The sequence below is a fragment of the Bombyx mori genome, chromosome 6 (genome assembly GCF_030269925.1).
Source record: "Bombyx mori chromosome 6, ASM3026992v2".
Taxonomy (NCBI): Eukaryota; Metazoa; Arthropoda; class Insecta; order Lepidoptera; family Bombycidae; genus Bombyx; species Bombyx mori.
This window is the reverse complement of record NC_085112.1, coordinates 10,872,809-10,889,087: the sequence shown is the minus strand read 5'-3', so window position 1 is coordinate 10,889,087 and position 16,279 is coordinate 10,872,809. Positions and strand designations below refer to the sequence as shown.

The 16,279-nt window shown below is 34.8% G+C and overlaps 1 protein-coding gene across 5 annotated transcripts in view; it reads right to left on the bottom strand.

Moving 5' to 3' along the window:
- Window positions 1–16,279, bottom strand: part of LOC101741348 (cadherin-99C) — a 171,500-nt gene that overhangs the window by 90,266 nt on the left and 64,955 nt on the right. The window lies entirely within an intron of this gene.

The following is a 16,279-nucleotide window of genomic DNA, read 5'->3' as shown; positions in this document are numbered from 1 at the left end:
ACTAATTATAAATATAAAACTCGATTCGAAATTTGAATTTATTAATGTTTTTTTTGTTTTTTTTTTTTTCAAAATAGTTTCAAAATAGTTCCGCCATCAGGTTCATCCCTACCACCTGAAACTACTCCTTTCCACGTCAATTCGGATCCTCCCGACCCACTAACGGTGCTTCTAGGTACCTCAAGCACCGGTCATCGTTCTCGTCGAACCCGTCGCTTGCGACGAAGGACTCGACGAGTAAATTAACCCTCAGACACAGCCCACTGAGTTTCTCGCCGAATCTTCTCAGTGGGTCGCGTTTCCGATCCGGTAGTAGATTCTGCGAAGCACGGCTCTTGCTAGGGTTCGTGTTAGCAACGTCGTCAGGTTTGAGCCCCGTGAGCTCACCTACTAGTTAAGGCGACGCTGATATAGCCTCTCAAGGCTATCAGCTGAAGTCGTCGTGGCCTAACGGATAAGACGTCCGGTGCATTCGTGTTGAGCGATGCACCGGTGTTCGAATCCCGCAGGCGGGTACCAAATTTTTGTAATAAAATACGTACTCAACAAATGTTCACGATTGATTTCCACGGTGAAGGAATAACATCGTGTAATAAAAATGAAACCCGCAAAATTATAATTTGCGTAATTACTGGTGGTAGGACATCTTGTGAGTCCGCGCGGGTGGGTACCACCACCCTGCCTATTTCTGCTGTGAAGCAGTAATGTGTTTCGGTTTGAAGGGTGGGGCAGCCGTTGTAACTATACTTGAGACCTTATATCTCAAAGGTGGGTGGCGCATTTATGTTGTGGATGTCTATGGGCTCCAGTAACTACTTAACACCAGGTGGGCTGTGAGCTCGTCCACCCATCTAAGCAATAAAAAAAAAAGGTAGGAAAAAAAAATTCCTTTCATCCACAGACACTGTTTTCGTCACATACCGTCCGGCTCTATAATAATTTCTTTTTATCGAGGTTTCCATGATTGCTGATGTCCAAAGACTCGTGTGATCTTGTCTGCCTTTGTATTAAAAATGTGAGAAATGCCTCGCACATTAATGCAATTCAGGCTTCAGTAACTAAGGGAACAATATTGCTGTGTTTCACCCCAGAAAACACATTCAGGCGTATAATGTTCTTATAACACAAGTAATTAGGTTATAATTAGAAGTAATTAATTAGAAGCACGGTTCAATTTTAGAACATTTTTTTTTATTCCTACAAGTTAGTATATCGTAAACGCAGAATTTGGAAAACCCACTTCTCATAAATTCGCACTGAAAAATACTTTTATTTTAAAGTATTTAAATTTTATAATGAATGTGTAAATAAACAGTAAATTTTTAGGGTCAAAAGTTATTTCTTTAAAAAACTGTCTAATTTTCAAACGCAATAATGAGTTTTTTTTTTCTGATAATTCTAATGAATTCATGCTTTTAGTTTGCGGGTTTACAACATCCAATTATTGACTTGTTTAGATCTCGTTGCTATTTACAATTTATTGCATCGACATACATAAACCCATATCTCTTGCTGGACATTCCGCTATCTTCCATTATGTAATTGTTCCAAGTACAAATATACAGTAGTTATAAAACACTAACACTATTACAGGGAAATCAGAGAACCAATAATATAATAAAATTACAACTTGTTCTTATTATGCTAAGCAACTTCCTATTAGTGATTTAGATCCACGTCGCGACTGCAACTGCGACTTTAATTATTTTAGAACATTTATTTATAAGCCTGAGGATTCCGCTGGGTATATTACGTTTAATAATATATTTTATTATAATTTGTTCGTTGACTGAAAGTATCAAAGACTTTTATGATATTTTTATGAGTACAAAAGTTTAAAATACTTAAAACTATAATTGATGGTAATTGGACATCATCACAGTCAGGGGTGCAGTTAGGCCACTGCCTACAGCTGATCTACTTTACCACGCTAATAAAACGCTACGTGACGTTTCACTTCCGTTATGAACGCTTAATTAAATACTATGAACAATTGCATTTCGAATTACTTTTACGATTTAATCTAGAGTTTATTGTATTCATTTGATTATTTCCGACCTTTCGAATACTTCACGCTATTGGTGATAGCAGAACATTAAGTTTTTATTCGTCGTAATTCGAAATTAAATCGTAATTATTTTTTGAAGTGAAACTTCTTTAGGCGCATGAGGGTAAATTTTTTACAGAACGTCACGCAGGTATGCAACGGAAGTGACATCAAACTACTATTGAAATTAAGTACTTGTCAAATGTCAGTAGTAGTAGTTGTTGTATTTTTCCAACTGGAAAGGCAAATGTATCATACCATACAGCCTAATATTTTATAATTTTTTTTGTGAAAAATGTTAATAGGAATTGAAATGAAATGAAAAGAATTTGGAACATTAATCAAATAGCATGAAATTAAATTAGTCAATTCAATTGGCAAAATATTAGTCATTTACAATTTAGAAATCTAAACATAATGTGACTGTCAACACTGAGGTTTGAGATTGACATTTGACAGACTTTTGGCGGGAACATATCTTCCTTTTTCCCTTCCTCCAAGTCTCGGAAATCTAAAGTTTTAGATTTGTATAAATATAAGCAAGACTTATAAATTAGTTCGCCAAAAAAGTTTCACTTCTGACATGTGTACTTTGTACGCACGCACTTTTTATTTATTTACGGCTCGCGAAAATCGAAAAACAAAAAAACACAATTTAATTTAATATCTGAATCTAGGTTAGTAATCTGTAACCAAACAAACGTAGATAATCAAGCTTCGGTCACGCTGAAAACAAAAACAATACATCACAGAATAAATAATTCATATTTGATTCGCAGATTAAACAATAGCTCCCGACAATATTATACGAGATGAACCTATGGTAATAAGGAAATTATACAATTGTATTAAATCAATGAACAGTTAGAACTAGAACGATAACCATAGAAGGGCTTACAGCGTAAATCATAAAGGTAGGATAATACGTAGCCAATAAACTGACGCTAGTATTTGAATGAAAACGTTATTCTAGCAAAGCCTTTTGGAGTTAATAGGTTCATAAGTATTCATGGGGTGCCTTCAATATGGGGATTGTTGAGACCCGGTCAAGATGGTTCTAAAGACGATAGCATTATGAGTTTTCGAAGTCACTTCTATTATTATGGAAATCGTGAAGTGTTTATTCGTGTCGAATGAAATATTTAAGATTATTGTTGAGAAACTTATTTCGTATTGAAGTTGTTGTAATCGAAGACCTATTTAAATCGAAACTATAATTTATTTTGAGTTTTAAAGTTCATTTCCTAGAGCTATTGGTACATAAGCAAAATTTTAATGACACGACTTACATCAGTGGTCGAATCTTAAAAAAATATTTAATTTATACATTGATACACAAATATTTCAAACAGTAAATTACTTTTTGCTATAGTTCCTTCCATTCTTAATCTATGTAAGAAGGAATTGTTTATCCAAGACTGTGATCTATTGCCATTATTTTATACGCGTGTTTGCGTGAATTGTTTACGCTAACGAGTGGACATAACCAATTCAGTGTACAGGCAGTAAAAGACTTAATTAAATGATTAATTAGCGAATACTAATGACTAATGGTGTACATTACAAATCAAAGTGCGGACAACAAATTAAAGAGCGGACGGTTACAGTGATGCATAGAGAGACGATGCATGTGACTAGGAGATGTATGGAAATGGTAGTGCAAAGAAGAGGGGGAAGAGGTCGACCGAAGAAGACATGGATGGAGTGTGTGAATGACGATATGAGAGAGAGAGGAGTGAGTGTTGAGATGACGGCTGATAGAAGAGAATGGAAGAGAAAAATTAGCTGTGCCGACCCCACCTAACGGGATAAGGTGGAGAAAAAGAAGAAGAGACTAATGGTGTGCATAACAGCTTGTAGAAAAACATATTTTCTGTTTTGCAAATTCCTTTATTTGAATTAGGAGGTCCTCGATTTCAATAATAATGAGTCTTGAAAATGTTCGTAACAAAATAATTCCCTTAGGAACATTTTTGCAGTCATAGGCGGATTGATAAATAAAGCAAATAGATCAGCTTTGCATTGAATGGTTAATATGATATTGTATCATTGGATATTTAACTTTTTTAATAATGTTTATGAGCTTGGGCTGGTAGGTTGCCGCTTCCTATAAAAGGCAGTACGGAAAAGGTTCTTACGGAAGATATGTCGGTTTGACTTGGCGTGATTTGTTAGTCCGTTCTATTTTATTTACTCTTTAATTGGCTCCTTGAGCTTAACGTTAATTGTCATAAAATTGTACCTATAGCATAGAGGCTGAATGAAAATAAACCACGTTGTTTAAGATTGTCACTTAAGATCCCCTTTTTGGGTAATTCTTAATAATATATTTTAACAATATTTCACTTGTGGTTCCTAAAACTACAATAGATTTTCACGCTTGCTGTTGCTACTTTATTAAAATATAGCTACAGGTTTTGAGGTTTAGAATATTAATTATGTTTTAAAGAATAAACTAACAATAAGAATCGTTGCTTCAAGAACATTATCAACATGTTCAATCCGTACTGCTGCGGATAATCATCCACTCTTTGAATAGTTTACACGACTCAAATCTTAGTTTTTCTCATTTAATTGTGATCCATTTTTACTGACAAAAAAATGTCCCCCCTAACTCGTTAAGGTTTTCTTCAGATACAAAATAATTTCAAACAATGAGCCCACTAATTTTCAGTTTAAAAAGTACAGCACTCTCAGATTTATCACTTTTATATCCTTTTGAGCAAATAAAAACGTGTATTACCTATCTTGATACTAAATGATCAATCTTCGAGATATCAAACTTAATCGTAGAATTAAATGTAGGTAAAATATAAGATAGGTACTTGGACCAAGTTGCACTAATAGGGCTGGTGACGTTACTCATCCAAACGTTCAAGATCAAAATGAATTGTTATACTCCTTTGCTTTAAAGCATTTTAATAATTTAGTTAGTCATTAGATGATACGGGTTATGTGTGATCGCAATTTATGTGAGATCATGTATATAGATGATACCTGGCTAATTCAATCTACTGCTTCTACTCTCAGTTCAGTATTCTTACCTTTTTTTTCTTAAGTACTGAGCAATTTCTGCCCATCTTAACACATACAACACACTTATGAAACTACCTATAACCGCTAATTTTGTTATTTATTTTATCGTTATATTTGACAGTATATATTCGCAACTGTGTTTACAAAAAAAAAAACTGGAAAAAATCATATATTCGCAACTGTGTTTACAAAAAAAAAACTGGAAAAAATCAAAGACACATTAATGAACAAAATCATTCCCGATCTACTCGACTCTATCAAACAGAAGTACGTTTGTATCGATAATAAATCGATACGGGACCGTTACCGCATTCGAGCTATTAACAGCATTATAAAATTTACCGTTCGCTTGTGAAACATCGATAAATATTGTACTAAGTGAAAAAGAGGTCTGGCTGTCAACACTAATAATAAATAATTGATTGTTTGGTAATACTGGGTGAATTGACGACGTTTTTATTCTATCTATGTTTTATGTTCATATTTTACGGTCAGGTGAAAATTGTAGTTTCACTACTGCCTCTGAAATGGAATTAAAAGTGGTCTGCTGCTGCTTGATATATTCAATGATATTTTTCAATAGTAATTTGGTAAATTTAAAGGATTGAAAGCAAAACATTTTTCTAATGTAAACATATCTTTAAACTTTTTTCTGGACGTATATAAGGACCGAAGGTATTTTAACGACCTAAATATTTACATAAGTTTGTCTACACCGCTCAGAATTTTTCTTAATTTCGTTTGAATAACATTAGGACAACTCCAAAACAGGCTTTAATGGAAAGAAAACTAATATGTTTCACAAACTAGGCACGTTAATATGCTTCAAAATTTGAATCTCCAATGTCGAATTCGTTATTATTCGATCGATTTTCTATCAATCATGTATTGAACATTCTCTTTGGTATTCGGAACTGACTTCGATCTAAATAGAACTGTTGCAAAATAAAATACAAAGTTGATACGAAACACCTGTGCAAAAAACAAAACAAAGGTTGTGTTTTATTAAAAGTAACTATCGGTGATTGGAACTTGCTGAATCAATGTATAATATTAAAGAAATTTGACACATTGAATTTAATCATATATACCTAATCTGTCGTGAATCTGTTTACTAAAATGATATGTGAAGGTAATCATCTATATTGGGTCGAAATTTCCGGTGCAATGAAATAATATTACCTGAAAATTGTAATGAGTTATTTAGTTATATTATGAACTCTACTGCTTCAATAACAGCTAATCAGAAGTGGAAACAGCTAAGTACAATAAACTGGACGCGCATTGTGATGCAGCACTCCAAAGTATCTTTAATGTAATTGAAATCACTTAGGCATAATTGAATATGCAATTTCGAAAAGGGCACATGTCGCATATTTTGTCAAATACGTTTTTTCATATACATGTAATTTTGAGGCTTACCTACACCATTTTATAATCATTCCAGCAATTCAATTGCTAATTAGCACTAAAATATATATCAAAAGTTAATATTTTAAATTTTACACTGATTCTAGAAAATAATCGGCTTTTTTCTCATTTCCTGAACATTTTACATTTTCAGAGATGAGTCCTTTTCGAAATTGCATATTCAATTAAAGTGTTCCACTCTGCGCTACTGTACGTCAAGTTTCTTGGAAAGCCGTTTCCGTACAAACACCATTTTTATAAGTAAATAGATATTAAAAAATATAATTTTAATATAATAATATAAAAATTACGTCGAGTATTTTCGTCGTCTATTCCACAGAGTCTAAAGACGAAAGTCTTCAATCAGTGCGTCCTGCCTGTCATGACATACGGAGCGGAAACGTGGACACTCACGGTTGGGCTGGTCCACAAGCTTAGTCGCTCAGCGAGCTATGGAGAGGGCTTGGAGTTTCTCTGAGAGACTGAATCCGGAATGAGGTGATCCGACAGAGAATCAAAGTTATAGAGATAGCACAGCGAATTAGTAAGCTGAAGTGGCAAGTGGCCATATTAGCCGGACAACCGATAACCGTTGGGGTAAACGCGTTTTTGAGTGGAGATCGCGAATTGGAAAACGCAGTACAGGACACCCTCAGGCTCGGTGGAGTGATGATCTGTGCAGGGTGGATGGCAGGAACTGGATGACAGAAGCCAAGGATCGTGCTCAGTGGGGAGCAATTAGAGAGGCCTATGTCCAGCAGTGGACTACTATAGGCTGATAATGAAATAGATATTATGACAACGTACTCATCTGCTGGCTTATCCGACCGCGACGAGGCAACGCAAAGCCGCCGTCGCCCGAAACGTGTCTTGTCGGATCCCCCATTTTCAGTCTCGGTGCTTTTAGGACCCTCAACCACCGGTCACCGTCGTCAAGAGTTTGACGAGCGGACTAACTTAAGGACACAGCCCGCTGAGTTTCTCACCGGATCTCTCTATAATACCAACTAATAAAACCGGAACAAATCAATGCTTCGCAGTAGAAATACATAGCTAGGCATAATATAAATAATAGAAATATTTTAAGAAGCGATTCCATAATCTTTTTTATATGTTTTGTTTGGTCGTGTTCTATATCTGCGCTGTATTAGTTGCGCTGAATCGAAATTTTAAACAGTTTTTGTTCGCAATTTAAAGAATGTCTTTCATGGAACATGATCAAATCTACGGGTTGTTTTAAGCTTACGCGATTACCAACATTATAAATACGTCGAAACAATATAAATTAGTATCAACTCATAATATCAAAGATTGATTTGATCTGTTTCAAAGACTTCACTAGTAGGTAATAATGTGTTCAAGGAAGTGACATCTAACTAAAGATGCTAAGGATTAAATTTGGAAAGAAAAAGTTACTTAGAATAAAGATGCAGTATTCTTTGGAGTTTATTGTGAACACCAACACTAAATTACTGCTAGGGCTGTGGAAGATATAGATACGATTCACTTGATTCCTGCAGCGAAACTCATCATGGATTCCGGTTTGAAAAATCGCAAAGGCGACAGTTGTTGCTGTGACAGAACTGTGTAAAGGTGGGTGGTGTTTTAAAGGGGGTGTTGAAATTCACCTTGTAATATTTATGAGTGACCAATGAATACCAGGCCAGCGCTAGCCCGTATGCCCAACGATAGCAATATAATACCTAGACTAACTTTACTAACGACAAAATTTTGTAAATTTGTATTATTGTGTAATATTTAATGTTATGTAATTATTCTGTTGGCTTCATTAGAGAAAGAAGAAACTGGTACGAGAATCGGCATTCCGAACGGTTTAGCATAACTAACTTGGATTTATAGCAGAATATTTAACAAGGCAGGCGTTTTATGCTAAACTAAACTAGAAGGAGTTGCAAAGGAATTTTATATTTACCACGATTGATGTTACGATACGTTAACAACTGTCATTGAAGATAGGAAACGACTATCTATCTATAAATATCTATATGGTCTATAAATCAGAAGCAAAATCAATTCTTTTTTTTAATACGCTTTTATTAGCTTCATACGTATGCTATTTAGTATGTATGTTAGTTAGTTAGTATTAGTGTTAGTTGTAGTTGTAGTTGTTTTATGTTATTTAGTTGTTGTTATTGGCATGTAACGGAATGAACATGATTTTGACCCCTTCAAAACGTCGGATTACTACATACATACTAATTAAGGATCGATGACAATTCTGCTAGTCCAGAAAGAGTAATAAAAAAGTAGTTCTGAAATTTATTCCAAGACGAAGAAGTTCAAAGACTTAAGAGTAAAAAATTATGTCAATAGCGCTAACAAACATTGCAGATACCACCAAGAGAGAACGCAAATTGATTCATTAAATGTTTGATTAGTTCTTGACTATAAAGACATTCCTACACGATATGCAAAGTAGGAGGCAATCTACTAGCAGATAAACTAAGAGTTATCTTACCATATTCTTTTAATTCATTGATCTTGATCGAGTTTAACTTATGCAAAGCTTATGAACAATTTAAGCTAATGAAATAACGCTATAAACATTTATTTTAAAAAATATGGACTTGGTAAACGTGTAAATAAAGGATAAGTATTTTTTTAATTATCTAGTAAATCAGTCATATATTGAGAGTGCTTAAGTGTGAATAAGTCGGAGGTATCATTAGATGTAAACAAATCTTAAGAATAATAACTAAAGATTACAGCTTCACAAAAATGCCTACATAATTAAATTTAATTGAGAGACACACAGGTCAAACAGAACAAAGAAATCATTTAATCGATTAGGCAATTATCAATCGGAATTCGTGATTCTAGTTTTCGTTAAAATCTTAACTTACAATCCATCAGTTCACCGAACATCGTAACCATTTTTAAATTGATTATTGATAAACTCGATCGAAGTTAGGTTATCAGATTATTTCCTTGACAAAATGAAGCGACGTGGCGTGGTGTAGCGCCCATAATTAATGACATTTTGAGGCATAGATAGATATTTTAATGATATAAACTAAGAGATAATCGTACGCTGACAAACAAAACCAATGACCAATTATAGTAAAATCATAAAAAAGTCAATTATTTCATTGCTTTTTTCTGTGAAAAATAAATGCGTCATGCGTTGCGTTCCACGTTGAAGAGTGAGACAGTGGCTATACAACTGAGACTGAGATCTTTGAATGTAAACCATTGCTGTAATGTCTATGCTCTCCGTCCGTCAGTTTTAGACTGCTTGAGTCCATACTTGGGCATTAATATCTCTCAAAGTCTTATATCACTACCAGATTATTTCTTCTAAAGCCATTTGTGTACAATTAAGTAAAACATTTTGCAAAGACTGCTGTTTTACTTGTGTTGTAACAAACAGCTTCTTCTATAAGATAGTTAAGATTTGAGATCCAATAAAATGAGTTCACAACGGTCGTAATTTCGTAAGTAATTACAATTAATCGTTGATTTAGTTATGTAACTGCAATATAAAAACTAATAGGATAATTATTGCACTAGTTTGCATTGGGCATTGTTAAAACACAATAAGCTTGATGGAATTGGTATTGCTTATGTCATTGCGTAATATTAAACTAAAAAAAAATATGGTTGATACTATCACTTAAATAGTTTCAAATGTATTTTGATTTGTTTTCTAAGTAATAATTGAAGTATCGCAACACTTCAGCGCATTTGCATTTTGGATTGCAATTGCAAGTTCGGTCATTAGTTTTTTTTTTTTTTTTATTGCCTTTGTAGGCAGACGAGCATACGGCCCACCTGATGGTGAGTGGTTACCGTCGCCCATGGACTTCAGCAATGCCAAGGGCAGAGCCAAGCCGCTGCCTACCGCAAACATTTTGAATCAAAATAACATGATAGTTGCTCTATATTTTAAACTACAAAACTTAAGATTTAATATAAGCAGAAGACTATATTTTTTAATACGTGTCAAATAAATTTTGCACCGAATCACCGACCAATGTTATTACTCGTGGTAGGACCTCTTGTGAGTCCGCACGGGTAGGTACCACCACCTATACCAGGTGCCAGACCTATTTCTGCCGTGAAGCAGTAATGCGTTTCGGTTTGAAGGGTGGGGCAGCCGTTGTAACTATACTGAGACCTTAGAACTTATATCTCAAGGTGGGTGGCCCATTTATATTATAGATGTCTATGTGCTTTAGTAACCACTTAACACCAAGTGGGCTGTGAGCTCGTCCACCCATCTAAGCAATAAAAAAAAAACATTGTACCTCAGATAAAATTGAGCAACTACATTCGTGACAATGTCTTATTATTTTCGTATTACGTAAAGCTCGTTCGCATGCAATTGAATTTCTGAGGAGTATTTTACAAGTTTAATAGTCCGTTAACTTATAACTAAATATTGTAATTCAGGGAAATAAATTAAAATCATTGTTGGTTACGATTTCGTTATGAAATTCGAAATTATTTTCCCCAAATGGAGCGTTTACTAACAAACAAATAGCATATTTTTTAAAGTTAACATTACCATATTTGAAACATACGTTGTCCATGCCATCACTACATAGTATAAAACAAAGTTTCTCTGTCTTTCTCTGTCCCTACATCCCTATGTATGCTTAAATCTTTAAAACTACGCAACGGATTTTGATGCGGTTTTTTTAATAGATAGAGTGATTGAAGAGGAAGGTTTATATGTATAATAACATCCATTAAATAGTGGAGAAATCTATGATAAATTATAGTTTCCGAAGCGAACTCTGGTGGTAGGACCTCTTGGGAGTCCGCACGGGTAGGTATCACCACCCCGCCTATTTCCGCCGTGAAGCAGTAATGCGTTTCGGTTCGAACGGTGGGGTAGCCGTTGTAACTATACTGAGACCTTAGAACTTATATCTCGAGGTGGGTGGCGCATTTACGTTGTAGATGTCTATGGGCTCCAGTAACCACTTAACACCAGGTGGGCTGTGAGCTCGTCCATCCAACTAAGCAATAAAAAAAAAAAAAAAAAGCGAAGCGGGGGCGGGTCGCTAGTAAACAATATGACGTAACGTACTTTACACAGATTCCTTAAACACAACCATAGCGTCGTTAGATTTACTATTAAGCCCCCTGCTTCGTAAGTAGCCCCCATGAACCCAAGTATATCGCTTTCGTGTAGTATTTATTCACTCGTATCTTAGCAAAAGGTTCACTATAATCTAGTTGTTAGGCGGCTTTCACACCGAGGCGACATGTTACACGGAAAATGCATTAAATACAAACGGTTCGTTATTTAAACGCGAAACCAGGACGTGGATTATGTAAGCTAACCAGGAATTTGGAATACGAAACTTAGTTAAAAGAGTATATATTTACGTCGCTTTTTACGCAAGTTTTTTCTTTATTGTCTAGGGGTGGTCAAGGGTGGCTTCATTGCGTGAACCTACACAGAAAAAAATGGTTAAATCAAGCAAACGTTCATATTTTAACTGAATCAGATACAATGTGTGGCAAATAATGTTAGCGGGGCCAAAACTATAATGGAGATAAAATTGCTACAAACAAAAATATGATTTCGTCTATAAGCAGTGTTTTAACAAGGAATACATTTGTATACCTTGGTAAATACCATGCCGGTGTCTATATTAAAGCCTATATCTGAATCTGAATCTGAAACAAGAGGATTCAAATGGGAAATGCTCGAGGAAAATTAGCAATGTCTACTGGAACCAACAGACGTCGCAACTAGAATTCAACAGTAATCTGAGATCCTGAGGTTGACGTTACAATTGTATTTTCAAATAGTGTCCCATTCTTAAAGCCGAAAATACGACAATTTCGGGTCAGAAATGTATACAGGACGAGGATATCTACACTTCAATTACTGTATCCTATATACTAAATAAGCCTTTATTGAATAGTCTAGTGTTAGTTTTACTAAAAGATTTTCATTCAATAAAATGTTTAAAATATCGCAGTCCACGTTCCAGAATTTTCGAGTTATTTTAATACAAAACTGTTATAATAGGGCCCCATACTATAGGTAGACTGATAGCTTGGGAAACGTAATAACGGTACAAGACAATCGATAGATTTCGTTTAGCTATCGATTATCGCTATTTAAAGCGATCGGAATTTAAAATTAACATCATTGACCATCTTTTTATCGCGAGTATGATCGACATCTCTATTGTCGTATTGCTGAAGTTTTATTTTATAATCGATGAAGCAGGCAAAGGGTTTTCACTGTGCTCTCAGACACGTTCTTTTTTCTAGGCAGTTTTAATAGAAAAAAATATTCATTGTAGACATTTAGTAATATAATAGGATCGGCTCCAAAACACAAATTAATTATTGGATAGTAAATAATTAGTTAGTGTAAGAAAACATGTTTTTATGGAACGAAGTTCCTTATGGGACGATGCGGAGGGGTACCCTAACCGGTAAAAACGTCCGTAACGTAAGATTTTTATTATATATGTATAGTCTTAGTATGATGGCTATACAGTGTCTAATGTATAGTCTACGTGATGACGGTTATTATTATTATTCATATAAATAGTTGTTTCTTTGTATATTATTATTATATATTTTTTGTCGCGTTTTACTCCGAAAACAATTCAACGTAAATTAACATTCAAATCAATAATGTTCACGGAAAAGCAACTAAAATTTTATTCGTACAAAACATTATTATTGTAATTAAATGTAATTAAAGAAGACGAAACACTTAACATATTCGACGAACGCCCACACAAAACTCGTAAAACAAAAACGAATGACACCAAACGTATATATCTACAAAATTATTCAAGACACGTTTACCAAACATTGAAATGGAGTCCACAAAACGAGCCATTCACGATTCTATATACCGTAAATATAGTCTAGAAACACGTGTCAAGTAGCGGTAATTGGTTCGGAGGTGCAGATTTTTTAAATTTAATTTTAATTTTTTGTCAGCTAACGTTTGCACAGTATTGAATGCACATTATAATATATGCACTCAGGGTATTGACAGGATTTTTTTTTACCAAAACTTTATGAACGCACTGTTTTTTCACTTAATCTAATATAGAACTTCTGATAAAAACTTAAATTTTATCAGAAGTTCTTCTTCGTTCTTTAAGAAAGGTCTTAGATGAATAATCTTTTGTTCGGTAATTAATATATTATTTTCCCTGGTTTACGCAATATTTCTTTTGTTGGTTTAAATTTATTACACGATATTTTGTCTTTCCCCATAAAAGTTGTTCATGAACATATACCTATTAGATGCTTATGTAGTCGAATAAATTAATCCCAGTTGCAGGATTGAAGCAGCAATATCCTATATGAGGCTTGAGCGTCAGTTGGGACGTGAGATAAATTGACAATTGAAGCTAATCACTTTTCTTTTATTGCCCTTGTAGGCAGACGAGCATACGGCCCACCTGATGGTGAGACGTTAAAGTCACCTATGGACTTCTGCAATGCCAGGAGCAGAGCCAAGCTGCTGCCTACCGCTTAATACTCTCCACAAGCCTCTTTTGCAGAAGGACATGTCATAGCGCTCGGGAAACACCGTGGAGGGGAGTTCATTCCACAGCCGGATAGTACGTGGCAAAAAAGACCTCTGGAAACGCATTGTCGATGAACGCAGCGGTTTCAGATGGAAGAAGCTGGTATTGTAAATTAATCCCAGTTGCAGGATTGAAGCCATATCCTATATGAAGCTTAAGCGTCAGTTGGGCCGTGAGATAAATTGACAATTGAAGCGAATAAAATGATAATGTAAAATCTATATATATAAAAATGAATTGCTGTTCGTTAGTCTCGCTAAAACTCGAGAACGGCTAGACCGATTTGGCTAATTTTGGTCTTGAATTATTTGTGGAAGTCCAGAGAACGTTTAAATAATAAAGATTTATTTTAGTTTTTCCTTTGATGTGTCCCCCGTCGGACGGATTCCTTTTGTATGTTTTAAGTTTATTTTATACAAAAGTTAAGGTCTTTTATTTATCGATTGAGGCACTACGAAGCCTGCCGGGTCAGCAAGTAAGATATATTTTTTTCGATAAAACGCCAAGAATTAAGGCTTTTCGAAAGTCCATTCGTTTCGTCTCAATTAAAAAGTGGTCGATCCACTACCTATCTGTAACGGTGAATTCGGAGATCATAACCGGTTAACTGTTGAAGATACTGTAGTTTTAATAGAATTGCAATTAAATTTGGTCAATCATCCTATTCTGTTATAACTACACAAAGTGCGATATTCGGGGTTAGGTAGTGCGAAACGATATTTTGTTTAATTACTACTTAAATGAAGGCGGAATAAAATGTGTTATTTTACTTTAGTGCTAGATCTCAGTGAATATGTTTTCGGCACAACGAGCCTTATTACAATCAAGATGAGCATTTTTTTTTATTGCTTAAATGGGTGGACGAGCTCACAGCCCACCTGATGTTAAGTGGTTACTGGAGCCCATAGACATCTGTAACGTAAATGCGCCACCCACCTTGAGATATAAGTTCTAAGGTCTCAGTACCTATAGTTACAACGGCTGCCCCACCCTTCAAACCGAAACGCATTACTGCTTCACGGCAGAATTAGGCAGGGCGGTGGTACCTATCCGTCCGGACACAAGAGGTCCTACCAATACAACGAAGAAAAAGCGGTTTTACCACATTTAAAATGATTGATATTATTATGAAATGTAAAAAGTCCGAAAATCGTTTATCATAATGCTATAGTGCCACTGATATTTGGTAAATAATGTGTGTATACATACATAGCTATTATTGAAATGTACGTCGATAGCAAATACCAAAGAGTTGACTACATCAATGCAAACTAGTGATCTGATTACGCATGCTCTGCATCGCATTATTGAAACTGCACGGCTTGTTTGTTTATATGTGCTTTTTTTATTTCAATGAATTCTAGTCGTGATATTTATAAATCCTTTGCCTTTCAGACTCTGCAACTTTTTGCCTCTCTTTCTAATTTTATATGGGATATTGGGTTATCGGATTTTTTTAAAACTAAAAACCATTTCCTTGTATATATTTTATCATGTTATTGTTAAAAATATTGTAAAATCAAAATAATACTAATAATTTAATTTTTAAATCGTCGTGGCCTCAAGGATATGACTTCCTGTGCATTCGTACTGAACGATGCGATTGGGTCGTTGTTCGATTCCCCTAATTTTTCCTAATCAAATACGTGCTTAACAAATCTTGACAAAGGACTTCTGAAATGAAGAAATAGCATCGTGTAGTAAGAATGAAACCTGCAAAAATTATAATTTGCGTAATTATTGGTCGTGGGCCGTCTGGTGAGTCTGCCAAGGTAGGTAACACCAGTACCTATTTCTGCCGTGAAGCAGTAATGCGTTGCGGTTTGAAAGGTAGGGAAACTGAGACTTAGAAGTGATCTCTCAAAGAGGTAACGGCATTTACTTTGTTGATGTCGCAGGGCTTTGGCACTTAACATCAGGTGCGCCGTGAGCTCGTCCTTACTTCGTCCTCGTTTTTAGCAGTTAAAAACACACCATTTTTTACTTTTTTTTATTGAAATTTTTGTATATGGGTAAATCTAATTTTGGTTTACTAAATGAAAGCTCATAAATCAATTAAACTTTTTTTTTTACTAAAATTAGCCTTACATAATTATTTTCCATTTCAATTAAAAAAAAAGTTAAATAGTTGTGTCGATAATAAAAATTTATCGATATTACATAAGAAACAAATCGAACACATTCAATGACATAAACTTGCAAAAGTAGAATGTCTTCCAAATCGATCGCTAGCACGAGACTC